The sequence below is a fragment of the Protopterus annectens genome, chromosome 9.part0 (genome assembly GCF_019279795.1).
Source record: "Protopterus annectens isolate FY-2018-M chromosome 9.part0, PAN1.0, whole genome shotgun sequence".
NCBI lineage: Eukaryota > Metazoa > Chordata > Ceratodontiformes > Protopteridae > Protopterus > Protopterus annectens.
Genome location: NC_056743.1, coordinates 939,906,639 through 939,920,850, shown reverse-complemented (window position 1 = coordinate 939,920,850; position 14,212 = coordinate 939,906,639).

The following is a 14,212-nucleotide window of genomic DNA, read 5'->3' as shown; positions in this document are numbered from 1 at the left end:
AATTAGGTTTGCCTATGGCAATTGTAATTCCAAACACTTGATTTATCTAGCTATGTGCTGTTCGTGTTCCTGTTTTTATGTCGGGAAGACCGACAGACAGTTAAAAAACAGGATTTATGATCACAATTATTGTATAGGGAGAAAGGATGACAACAACGCTTTATTTCGCCACATTTCCAAAAACACAGCATGTGAAAAATTTAAATTTGCAATTTTGGAAACAGTTAGGATTAACCCGAGAGGTGGGGACATTAAGAGAACAGTGGGAGAGAAGGAAATTAAATGGCAGCTGAAATTAAATGCAGCTTGCCTTCCAGGTTTAAATGAAATGATCCCCACCAAACCTCTGATTAGGAATACTTAACATCCATACGGGTTACTGATGCACACTGTCTCTATAATTATATTTATTATCATACTTACGTAACATTTAACATCGTATATGTATTATTTTTGGATCAGGAAAGACTTTTTAGGTATCTATTGTTAGTGTTTTAACAACTTTTGCTGCTCACTGTTATGAATTTCCACTTCTTTGGTAAATGCTTATACTAATATTAGTTTCATTTTATAGTTTATTGTAACATGTTTTACTGTGGTCTATACCTCTATTTAATTGAGGTTCATTTGCAGTATATCACTACCTAGGTTTATATAAGGATTAGTTTTTAAGTAATTTTAAAGTAGGTATATTGTTTCACACATTACTTATGTATTATTTGTGAGGAATTACACACTGTGTGTTTAAGAAATTGGTGAGGGTGTAGTTTCTAATTAATTAATTTTGGCGTTTTTTTAAGTATTTAAAGGAAGTGTTTAGGTTTGCATATTGTTCTGAGGAAGTGTATTTTATACATGAAAGCGCTCAACTAACTGTTTTTGGACTGTCGTATTAAAGAGCTTTAGCTTTTTTTCTTTTAATCAAGTGTGGATCGTGGTTTTTACTGTGGTTTTGGTGTGCTGTGCAGTCTACTGTTGTACCCACAGTGACTTCTTGGCAATATTCGCTAGAAAAGTTAATTTAAAATTGTTGTTGGATAACACATCTGTTTCTTGTAGCATCTCTACTTTGCATTGATCTTGCACTTACAACACCCTGTTATTATCCCCTGTAGCACTCTTTGAAAGACTGAGTAAAATGGATCTTAGAACTGCATATGAATATGTACCCAACTTAAAAAAAAAATTAAGTTAAGTAGGGATGAACAGAAATTGTTGTCAGAGCTTTCTAATAACAAAGAGATAAGATTCATGAAGCCTGACAAAGGGGGTGGGGTTGTGATTAGGAATCATTTATTATATGTCGCTAAGATGTTGTGATTTTTGCATGATAGAGAGTTTTTTTCATCAGTATCATTGAATGAGGTAAACATTGCCAACTACAGGTTGGCGCTTTTGCTTGATGAGTTTTTCTTGGGAGTATCATTTTGATCTGGAAGAAACAAATTATTTGAAAATTAAAACAGTCATTCCCTCTTTGTTTGGGATTCCTAAAATCCACAAATCCACTCCTGACCCTACTACGAGACTGACCGTTGCTTCTAGAGGCTCTAAAACACAGCCTCTAGCAAAATGCATATACTTTCATTTGAAGGAACTTTTTAAAGACAAGGTACATGTGCTTAAGGACTCTTGGCATTTATTGAAATGTTTAGCAAGTTGTGATTTTAAGGAGAATCTCATTTTTCTGAGCATAGACATGAAAGAGCTATCCCTCATGAAGAGGGTATGGTCTTTTTCAAAGAAGCATTGGGATTGGGTTCCAAAATTACACAGAATAGTATTTATGTTCTGTCAACACTTATGGAAATGGTGTTCATGAATAATTTTGTCTTCTTCTTTGAGGGGGAATATTTTAAACAGACTAGGCCATGGGGGCCTCCTGAACCCCCATCTTTGCCAACATTGTCCTATGGCTGTGGGAGACTAAAATTATTTTTGATTCTGCCTATATGAATTCTGTTTATAAGTATTCTAGATACTTGGATGACATCATTATGCTATGGCACGATGACATACAGAGAATCCCATGTTTTACTGAATACATTAATGCCATCACTGCCTTTTTATCTTTCACAGACAATATAGACACTGACAATTGTAATTATTTAGATGAACACCTGTATAAGAACAAACGGGATAAGTGATTTGAATCATCTATTTATAGCAAGCCAGTTTATTCAAATAGTTTTCTTCATTATGACAGTAACCACCCTTTTTGGCAGAAAAAAAACGTTGTAAAGGGTGAAATACTCAGATTATCAAGACTAACTACAAATGCTGAGTGTTTTTCTAAAGAACTAGACCTCTTGAAGGAAATGTCCAAACAAAGGAACTATCTTATACACTGCTGGACAAACAGGGGGTTATAATCTTGAGGGATAAGTATAACATTATGCACCTTTACCATGGCACCCAGTTACAAATGATTTTGATACTGATATGAGTTGTATTTTGACCTTTGACCAAAATGCATTTACCACTAGAAGTATTATAGAGAAGAACTGGAGTGGTATTTTGGAGCTTTTGAGTTAACCAACAAAGTTGGTCTAGCACCAAAAATAGTATATAGGAGAAATAATATGAAAAACATTTTGAGAAAACAGGTAACTCTAGGGTGGGTTACTGCAAATTAGGTAAAATGAAAAACAGAGCCTGCAGAAAATGCAGGTTTATTTACGAGACCACCAATATAATGATAGGGAATTTCAACAGAGTCTTTCCTATACAAGGTATTTTTGACAGAAATATAAGAAGTGTGTTTTACATGGCAACTTGTTTGTCATGTTCTGCTTTCTATATAGGCAAGACAGAAAACCAACTTAAAAAGAGAATTCAACAAAACATTTATTCTATCAAAAAGAAGGATAACACTAATGCACTTTACAGGCATATAAACAACTGTCATAACTTCAATAAGTTTGTTTTTTGTGTTTTAGAAAATGTAACTATGAACAGTAGGGGAGGAAGTTGGTCATCCTCCCTTGAATATAAAGAAACATACTGGCAGATTTTATTTAATGCTACACAATTTCCAGGGATTAATGACAGAATTTCTATTAGTAGTGCATTGTCTTTGAAAGCAGATAAAATATGAATGTTTTTGTGTTTAAAACAGAGTTGTCGTTAACTGGTTCTAGACATGCACTTTATAAATCACTGACTTAGACTATTTAAACATACTTCTGAAATTTTATGTGGATGGTTCTTTAACTGATAATGTTTTTTAATTGGCTTTGCAATTTGACTGGATTAACCTTTTTATAGAAGGGTGAATTTTTAATGGCCATTTTATCTGATGAAGTTCCGTTTTATTTATTAATTAAAGGGACAAAAGTGCTCATCATTAATTTTGATTGCCCAACGTGTCCTTCCTTTCAGCAGCAATCTTTCATGTCATTTGTTAGTGGTTACATTAGTTATTTTGTATTTTGAATTGATTTGAGTGCCTACAAACTGAAAAAAATACTAAAAACACAGGAGAAGAGTGACCCCCCCCCCAAATCTTTCTTCTCCTTTAAACTTCTTTTTGCAGGGTGGGGAGGAAACCCTCCCACACATACCAAACTTATATACACCAACTCCAAGATCACCATACCTCTGAGAAAAGGGAATAGTCTGAGAAATGGCATAATGAACTTAGTATATGTAAGCCTGTTCTTTTGGCTATTCTGCTCAGTATGCTAAGACCCACGCTAGTGGGTCCCAACAATTCAGATGGTTACTGTGTAGAACTGTTCTCCAAATTCCCTCTTTCTTTGGCACCAGAACAACCTTTAATAAAAAAAATAGTATATCTGATCTGAAGGCACTATTTCTATCACCTAATGAGACAATATTTGCTATCAGACTGGAGAAAATTGGGATATTTGGCTTACAGGAGGAGGAGGATGAATCCCCTGAAAAGATGGGAGGGACTTCATTAACCATCTATAACCCTGTTGTATGATTTTCAGAGCTCATTTGCCTGAGACAATCTGATGCCACTTTGAAAGATGCAGACTGAAGGATAGACTGGCAGGGTGGAACAGGGGGCCCTGGAGAAGTAAATAGTCCTTCTGATTTTTTTGGACTGTCCTTTATTCTGGAAGGTCTTTCCTTTTTTATAGCTTCCTCACCATAACTTTTTGAAATTCAGTTTTTTAGCACCTTGCTCCTTAAATTTATTTTTGAAGAAGAGTGCCAAGTTAGAAAAAAGTTTTTATTAAACTTGGAAAAAGAGAACTGGAAATTTTGGGCCATCCCTTTAGTCAATTTCCTGCTTTCATAATTTCTTTTAAATACCTCACCTGCAGAAGGACGAAATTGAACCTCTTTGTTAAGAGAAGAAATTAAAATCTGTTTTTTAACATCTTCCAGAAAATTTACAGATTGTAACTAAGAACATCTTCTCATAACTGACCTCAAAGCAGCAGCTCTGAATTTAACATCAGCAGAACTATAAGAGCAATTTGAGGAGTGTTTGGTTACATGACAAGCAGACACAGTTATGAGATTCCACAAATGTTTTATCCATGAAGTGGGACAGCTCATATTCTCAAAGGAAATCAATAAAAGTTTAAACTCAAGCCTGCATGTTCAAAATTCCATAAGTTAAAGTACCAGAAGTATAAACTTTCTTTGCAAATCTATCAAAAGCTTTCCCATCCTTATCAGAGGGAATGTAGTCACAATCTGACTAACAGTATAAGTTTCAGATAAGGAAATAACTGCAGGGTCTGCTTTAGGGTTCAAAGTAGATACTGATGAGTCTGAGGTGCTTTTTTAAAATTTCAGACTTTTTACAAGCAGGACGTTGACTGTCAGGTATGCTTAAATCTGTACAAAAACATCCTCTAAGGCTGCTAGAACAAGAGGGATAGCTGCAGTGTATGGAATATCCCATTGAAACAATTTATAATACTTTTATTGGGAAATAGGGATTTCATTCTCTTCCATTGGAAAACCTCTTTCATTTTTGCCTAGGTGCCGAACAGGATAGCACTTCTGGGGGGAATCTTAAAAAAACCCTTTCTTAGAATCAGAATTTTCAGTTTGAGTAAAAACCACCAAAGATGAGATCAATCAAACATCTACTGTATTGTATGTTTACTTACACATATGCACTATGTCCATGTTGATAGCTGCTGCAATAGCCTTAGCTAAATCAGCAGTTTTCCATAGCTTACTAAATTTGGAACATGGATGGGAGAGGGTTCAGGAGCTCTTGCAGAATGGTTCTAGCAGAGCCTGATCTAGACCTAGAGATGGAACCAAACTTGTAGTGCTTTGTAAAAGTATGTATACAGGACCAAACTGCTGCTTCTAGAATACTTCTAGAAACCAATCCTTCCCAAAAAGCCAGGGATGAAACCACGGTCCTGGTGGGTGGGCTTTGACCCTGCCTGGAATAGTTTTGTTATGGTGGGTGAGTATAACAAAAGATAATAGCCTGAGATAACCATTTAGAAATACTCTGTTTTGACAGGGTTGACTCATCATAAGAGCTTGCAACTCAGATTCTCTTCTTGCAGATGTCAGAGCAATCAGCAAAACAGTTTTCCATGTGCAGAACATCAAGTAAGCCGATTAGCTGTTTCAAATGGAGCAGGTGTTATCTTCTCAAACACAAAATTTAAATCCCAAGGAGGGGCCATCAGTTTTCTTGGAGGTCTCCTATTTAAAACCCGTTTCAAAAACATTTTGACATGAGACTGCACTGAAAGATGAGGATCCATGGGCAAATATGTTGAAACTGCCAACAAATGAACCTTGATGGAGGAATAAGAAAGGCTATACAATGCTAACTCACACAAATATTGTAAAACCAGAGAACAATTGGCCCTGAAAAGGTGCTAGTTATGTTGTTGGCACCAACTAGAAAACCTTTTCCATTTGCTAATGTATCATTTTCCAGTAGCAGGCTTTCTTGCCTCCATTAGTACCTGTTGCATGTCCACATGAAACAGTACCTAAAGGGAATTAAGAGCATATTATCCAGGCAGTCAGATGCAGTTGATTGGGGTTGGAGTGTATCAAATACCCATGATCTTGTGAGACCAAATCCATTCTGTGAAGAAGTTTGTAGTAGTTGCCCCTGGCCACTTTTAAAAGAAAGGAGAACCACTGTTGTCTGGGCCAGAAGAGGGTCACTACAATGATCCTGGGGGATTCCTTTTGAATCTTCAGAAGTACCCTGGATATCACTGGAATGGGTAGAAAAGCATTCAGAAACATTCCTGTCCAAGGAAAGGAAAAGGCAACTGTCTTTTAGGTCTTCTTGCATGGAGCTCTGGAGCAGAACCTGCTGATTGTTCAGAAACAAGGCATATTGGTCTACTTGAGAAACTCCCTACAGATGGATCAAATTTTGCAAGACCCCCTGGTCTAGTTTCTGTTCATGAGGGTCTGCCTTTCTCCTGCTCAACTTGTCTGCAACACACAATTTTGCTCTGGCAAGAATGTAAGATGCCAGTAAGTGAGACTACACTGTGAGGCTATATCCCAAGCCAACATGGTTAGTCTACAAAGGGCATATAACCTGGTTACCCCTTGCTTGCTGATGTATCACATGGCTATGGTATTGTCTGTAACAACCTGCAGAGGTCCTGAGGACCAAAGATGATTGAAAGAGTTGAATACCTTGATTAGGGCAACCACCTCTTTAATATTTATGTGTTTGCATCTGTCATTGGTTTTCCATACACCTTGCTGCTCCCCAAGCAAAGTCTGAGGTGTCTGTGGTACTTAACTACTTTGAAGCAGGGAGGGAAAAGCAGAGACACTCTTTAAGGGATATTTGTTGTCTCCAACCAAGTGATTTCTTTTCTGACAAACCCCTGCACTTTCTCTTTCCTATGTGAACTCCTGCCAGGGATACTATGAGAATCATGGATGCCAGGAGACACAAAATCTTGCAGTATTCCCTCGAATGACCAAAATCTGAACAAAAAACATCAGAAATAAATCTAGATATAGATCTATTTTTCCAATGGAAGAAAATCTCTTTGAACTGACATATAAGGAACACAGTCCTGTGTGAAGGAGTCAAAAATGACTTTTGAATGTTCTGTTGGAATCCCAGCTTTTATAAGGCATCTCTCACTCAAGTGACAGATTCCTGACATGCTGAAAAAAGACTCTGAAAAGATAAGCAAATGTCTAAATATGGAAAACTGTGGATATACTGTAGCCTGCAATGAGCTATTACTGGAGCTAGGCACTTTGTGAACACACTTGGTGCAGTGAATTCTTCAAAGGGTAAGGCATAGAACTGATAAGGTGATCAAGACCCACACACAGCCTTAAGAAACATCTGAAGTCTGGACGAACAGGCATGTGAAGATAAGCATCTTTCAAATCTAGTGTTACCAGGAAACATAAATGAAGAAGAAAAGATAACAAGTGGTGAATCTGGGTGCTATCACAAACAGGACTAGGAATGAAATATCCAGAACTGGTCTTCAGGCGTCTTCTATTTTTTTGGGACTAAAAGCCATCCTTGAATAAAAACCTTTCACAGCCTGGGAATGAGGCACTGGTTCTCTCACTCCCTGGGACTGAATGTGTTGAAGGACAAAGGAAAATAAAGGAGTTTGGTATGGTGGATGAGGAATTACACCCTGTAAAGGAGGGATTGCCTCCCACAGCCATCTGTAATACTGATGAATGATCTTCAGAAACCATTTAACTGAGCCTATCTGTTACCAAAGTAAAAAGTACAGATTCAGACTTTCTGGAAGGGAAAAGGGATTGCCGGGTGGTGGGTGGCAAGGCCCCTTAAACAGTCATTCTGACTTGTTGGACTGTCCTTGGTTTGGGGGAATTCTTTTTTTGGACCCCCCTCCTCCATTTCTTCTTAAGCATCTGTTTACTGGCATTTTGTTAATGGTTTATTTGTGTGTGTGTGTGTGTGTGTGTGTGTGTGTGTGTGTGTGTGTGTGTGTGTGTGTGTGTGTGTGTGTGTGTGTGTGTGTGTTTTGTCAAAACTGGATGAGGGGTTAGACAATACCTTAGAATATTTGGAAAAAGAGGGTTGAAAAAAATCTTAGAGATTCCCTGAATCAAATTACCCCTTTCATCATGCTTTTTGATAACCTCTGCTGCAGAAGAACCAAAAACTAAAGCTCTATCCAAAGAAGAATTTAAAATCTTATTTTTCACATTACCTGGGATGTTCTGAGAATGCAGTCAGGCAAACCTCCTCAAAACAGTACCAGTCACCACAGCCCTGAAATCAGTATCCACAGAGTCACACTCACACTTTAAATGATGAGTTGTGACCTGTAAAATTGAAGAAATGAAACTATTTAAAGCAGACTTTCCTCACAAGAAGAAACTGCAGACAAAACATTCCTCATACTATCAGAATTAGTCAGAATAAACTATCATATGAGCCCCCAGAATTGGTCAGAATAAACTATCATACGAGCCTGACAATTCAAAAGCCTGAGAATCAAAGTTGAAGAAGCATACACTTTTTTTTCTCATACTTATCAATAATCTGCTCCTCCTTCTCAGAAAAAGTAGGGTTGGAATTAGCTAAATGTTTAACAACAATAAGATTAACTAAAGATAACTTATGGGTCAGGAAGAGTGTATGCAAACTTAAACTGAGGAACTCTGTACATCTGATCTGCCCTTTTAGGGGCAGCAGGCTGAGTATCAGGAAAATGCAGGCACTGATACACACATCCTCCAAAGCTGAGAGAACTGTGAAGGTTCTGGAAAATCCTTTTGTAACAGCTCACAGTTTTTTCTGAGGACTGAGAAATGTCAGTGTTCTCCCACCGAAAACACTGGCACATTCTCCTCTTGAGTCTGAATGAGAAAACGGAGGAGAAAATCTTGTACATGTCCCATCATCTTCCTGTTCAGATTCAGAATCCTGCATCTCTTCAGGAAAAGAGGTATCCCTCTTTTTTAGCAGAAATCTGAAAGATCTCCAGTATTGGCTTTATTTGATTGGATGTCTCTCTAGCTAGCCTGCCTATTCCTTGAAAAATTTTCCAACCTTCGCACCCTTTTGTTGTGCTGAAGTTACAAGTTTGTCTCTCTGGCCTCCACCCATTTTGGTCATCTGATTTTCAAAGTCCCTCCCTCCTCTCTTTTATTGCTGTTGTCTGTTGTGTAAGCTATTTATGTACTTTTCCCATCCGTTGTTTTCCATAGATCCATGATACTGAGTGCCCACCCAGCAAACAATTATTGCTCTTGATGAAACCTCCTTAACTACATATTGACTCCTGCTCATTTTTCTGAGCTCAGCAAAGCTTGGATTCCTAGCCTGCATTCCAGAAGTGTTTTACTTGTATGCAATGCCTTCCAGACAAAATTAAGTACTTTTAATTTTTAAATCGCACTTGTTTAAATTATTTAGAGTGATCACTACTCTTTCCTGCTTTTATGTGTGCATTTCCCTTTATTTTTTTTCTAGCTAGATGTTTAACTGGGTTGTGGTAGCACTGCAGTTGTGGGTCTTTTCTATTGTGTTTTTACATTAGGAGGAATGGGTTTATTCATCTTGTGGAAGGAAGTGTTTGCCTGGTCTATATGAGTTTGGAAACACACAAAAGGACTCTTAGTGTAGCCATTTTATTGGCCAGAGGGCTCACTAGTTAGTTTATTGTTTCTTTTCTGTGCTACTATAAAGTTTACATGATTGCATGAGGCAGCAGTGTCCTGTACAGAAGCAAACACCTAGAAAGCAGATTTTCTTTATTGAACAGTCCATAAAACTGTACCCTGTAAAGCAGCAATATAGAACAAATACCTTGCTCACTGACAAGATTAGAGTAGCTAGTTGGGTGTTGAGTGATAATTCCTACAGATTCAATAAAATTCAGTACTGTATAAACATTAACATTAGCAGAATTTAGTATTGCTTAGCATAATCTGACCCAATAAAGCACTCTTCTTAGCCTGCACTAGGAAAGCACCCTTAATAGCCTCCTAACCCCAAAACACCACCTTCTTGTAGCTCACCAGTCAAAGGACTGGACAGTATGGATATGCAATCTCTTAAACTTCTCTGTAGTCAGCTTGGTGGATATCGGCATCTTAGGACAAACTAGCAATTGCCTCATGTTTACAGACAACCACTTAATCCTTAAAGAAGCAGACACAGTATACAAGAGATGTACTTACACAATGACACTGGAGACTAAACTCTTGCATGCGAGTGCACATCAAGTTGTGAAACCGCATACGCAACACCCACCTCACATAGCACACAAAACACATGCGTAGATTAATGTATGCTGAGGCACTTAAAGCAATCTTCCTAAACAACAAAGATTGTCTAGACCACCCATTGTTAAAGCTATGCCTCAGCAAGCCAAAAAGCATTCATAAAAAACACCTAACACCACACATACCGTCACTCTCATTGGAGACCAAAACACTAAGCTCTTAAGGCAAGCAAACACACTTCCCAGGACTCACATCACAGGAACTCCATTGTAAGATATACTGATGCCCCTCTAACCAGGCTGAATAAGGAGAAGATAACTGTTAGCTGCTTATCTGGAGCTTGAATCTGCCAAATCATGCATACACTTCAGCCATTACACCACAAGTACCAGTATGATTCCATCATAGTCCATTTAAGTGTAAATGACGTGAGAAGTACCTCCCTGGACTATATGAAGAGAGACATTGTGGAGCTTTCAGACTATGTGTCTCAGCCTGGCATGAACCTAGCACTGAGCAGCATATTACCATTACCGAGGACGATGCCACAACATGTGCAAAAAATTATTGATTTTAACAACGGTCTGTCTTTCTGCTGTCATTCTAAGGGGATCTAATATCTGTCAGCTTGGGAGGACAAGGCTAACAGACCACATTGCTTTGCCAGGGATAGTTTACATCTCTTCCCTCTAGACTTTCGAAGAACGGCTAAAACTTTATCCACCCCCATAGCGCCTTTTTTAAGCAATGCCAAATTGACAAGCCTACCAACATAGCAAGATCAACTCAACAGAACCTCAAGGTGTTACTGCTTATCAGTAACAGCCTAAATAAAAAAAAAAATTACACTCCCTCCAAGCCCTCCTCACACCTGAGAACACAGACATCTGTGTAGTTACTGAGACATGGTTTAAAGTGGCAGACAGTAGCCCAGGAGTGCAAGGTTTCACTGCCTCCCACACTTTTAGACCAGTAGCTGCACAGACAAGGACTAAAGGTGGAGATGCCTCAATATACATCAATAGCAAGTGTACCTCTACGGGTACTCAAACAGAATGATGTGCTGGAGTTCTTCCATGTGCAGGTCACCAGAGATAAAATCCCATACCATATTCTAGTCAGCTATAGGTCACTCTCCATGTCCCAAGAAGCTCACAATGTACACATGGACCTACTGGAAAAACTTACCAGCCAAACTAACATTCTATTCATGAGAAACTTTAATTATTCACTAAATAGACTAGGAATCCTATATGGTCTCAAACCCACAGACACAAAGATTCCCGGACTTCGTAAATACAAACACCCTTGACCAAATAGTGAATACTCACACTACAGGCTCCAACATACTGGACCTAGTGCTCACAAATTTGGAAGAATGCTGCACCCCCCCCCCCACATGTCTCATCCTCCCTGGTAAGGTTCGATCATAAAGCTGTCTCCTTTGAAATCTAAATCAACTCCGTAATCCCATTAAAAACAGTAACAGGAACTATTCCAAGGTAAATTATTTTTTATTAAGTAATAGTTTGTCAAAAATTCAATGCCCCTCCAAACCCCGAGAACACCACAGCCTATGCTGAATTGCTCTCAGAAATTCTGTGCAACCTATCAATTGCTACATAGAAGCTGCTGTACCTACAAGAAGTAAGCCCAGAACTAGCCCCAGAAACAAATTGCCCTGGTGGCATCCCAAATTAAATAGGCTATACAACAAAGGGAAAAACATTATGAAAAAAATCAGGAAGGGTAATCCCAAAAAAGATAAAAAAACACTCTCATCAAACTAAATAGGCTGCTAAGAAGGTTAATTAGATCAAGCAAAGCCAACTTTGTGGTTAGGATAGCCTCCCAGGTGAAAGAAAACCATACAGCCTTCTTCAGCTATGTCAGAAACCTCAAGGGCAGAACACAGCAATGTACTGAACTGGTGGTTAATGGTGCCACATTCACTGAACCTGGCAATACAGAGAACCTGTTAGTGGACAAATTCAGTTTCAAATTTACTCCACTCTCACACCAAACAATGCCCCCCCAAAATACCCTCAAACATAAACCCACCAACTATAATTAGTGAGCAGTACTGGATGAGCTCACTAAAGCCAATGGCCTCAGTGGGCCTCAATAACATCCCAGGATGCCTCCTAAACAGTGTAAAATATGACTTATCAGGACCCCTGGCGTAATTATTTAATTATAGTCTTAAAAGAGGCTTTGTGCCACATGAATGGAGGATTGTGACGGTCATCCCCCCTTCATAAAAGAGGACCTTCAACAGATCCTGGAAACTACAGGCTCATTAGTCTGAATAGTCTTATTTACAAAGCCATGGAAGAATTATCATAGTAATTATTAACAAGGACATAGCAGACCTCCAGACAATGGATCCATTCCAGTTTGACTTTGTCAAAGAAAGGTCATTCTTACTGAATCTGGTGGACTTCATTGAAAAGGTCATTAAGGCAATGGATGAGGGGAAAACAGTGCATACTGTCTACTCGAACATTGTCAACAAACTTATAGAACTAGGTAGAAACCCCTTAATGAAATGCTGTATAGCTAACTGGCTCACTGATAGGACCCAGGAGGTTAGAATCAGTGTGGCTATCCCCACAAAGAAGCCAGTCACCAGTGGACTTCCCCAGAATTCTGTGATAGGCCCACTGCTCTTTGACATCTATTTCTCGGATATCAAAGCCATTGTCAAAGGGCTCTAGCTAACCAAGTTCGCAGATGAGTGCAAACTAGGAGCAGTCACTGGATCCCGCCAAGACAAGAACACCCTTCAGGAAGGTCTAACACAGATAAACACTTGGTGTCAAAGTCATGGCTTAAAACTCAATACCAGGAAATGCAGTATAGTACCTTTTGGGAAGTCTGCCACCCAGGGTAACTACGTCAGCAATAAAACACTCTTAAAAATTGATTCACTAGTTAGAACTCTGTGAACTCATGTAGATAGTGACCTAGCATTCAACCAACATATGCCCAAGTTGTAAGAAAATCCTTCTTTGTGGCTCAACTTATAAGCAGAGGCATGGCATCTAGGTTCAGAGAGGTCATCACACTACTGTACCTGGCTCTCATCAGGCCCATCAAGGAGTATAATGCCCCCTTCAGTATGTTCTTGACGTGACACATGCAGCAACTGGAATGTTTACAAAGGTGCATTACAAAAAGAATACTGAGAGTAAACACAATGTCCTATTGCCTCAAAGCCATCTCTTTGCTTGGTATCACACAGATTTCTGAGAGGTGATGTTTGTCTTGCATACAAGGGATCCCTGGACCCTGTTTTGATGAACCTTTTGCACATCCACAAAACAGACAACATCAGAACTACTAGATTAAAAAAACACAAATTTTGCTTGTAACATAAATAAGACATGTTAGACAGACAGCTATGTTTCTCAGAGAATAGCTATTCTCTGAAACAGGCTCTGTATCCATGTGAAGCAGAGTTCTTCTCTATCCCTATTTAAGCACAACTTGAACCAATGGATGGGTAATCAGAAATTCACCCCTGGTCTGGCACCTATGTCTCTGAAGGACAGAGGCAGTAAGTAAACCATCTTCCTATATGCATCAAATTTCTGGGTCGCATTTGGGTTGAAGGGCTAGGCTTATAAGAGTCCTAGAGGTTGTTAGCCTAGTATACACCTATGAACCTATGAAAACAGCACCATAAATGCAACTACTCAAACTATATCACATAATAATAATAAATGCAACTACTCAAACTATATCACATAGTTTGAGTAGTTGCATTTATTATTATTATTTATATAATTTATGGCTTTATTTATGTAGTGTAGTTATATTTATTCTATAGGAGCATTTATTGTAACCAGTTGGTGTATATATTCTTTGCATACATTGTAGCTGAATGATTTGAATAGTAGTCATGTGATTAATTAACTAATTATCTAATTTAGTATACTATTGAGTAGCTTTAGTATAAAAGAATTTGGTTGCAATGAATATATTACGTCTGAAGAAGAGGAATTGTAATCTGCGAAAGCGCTCACATTTTTTTCAATAA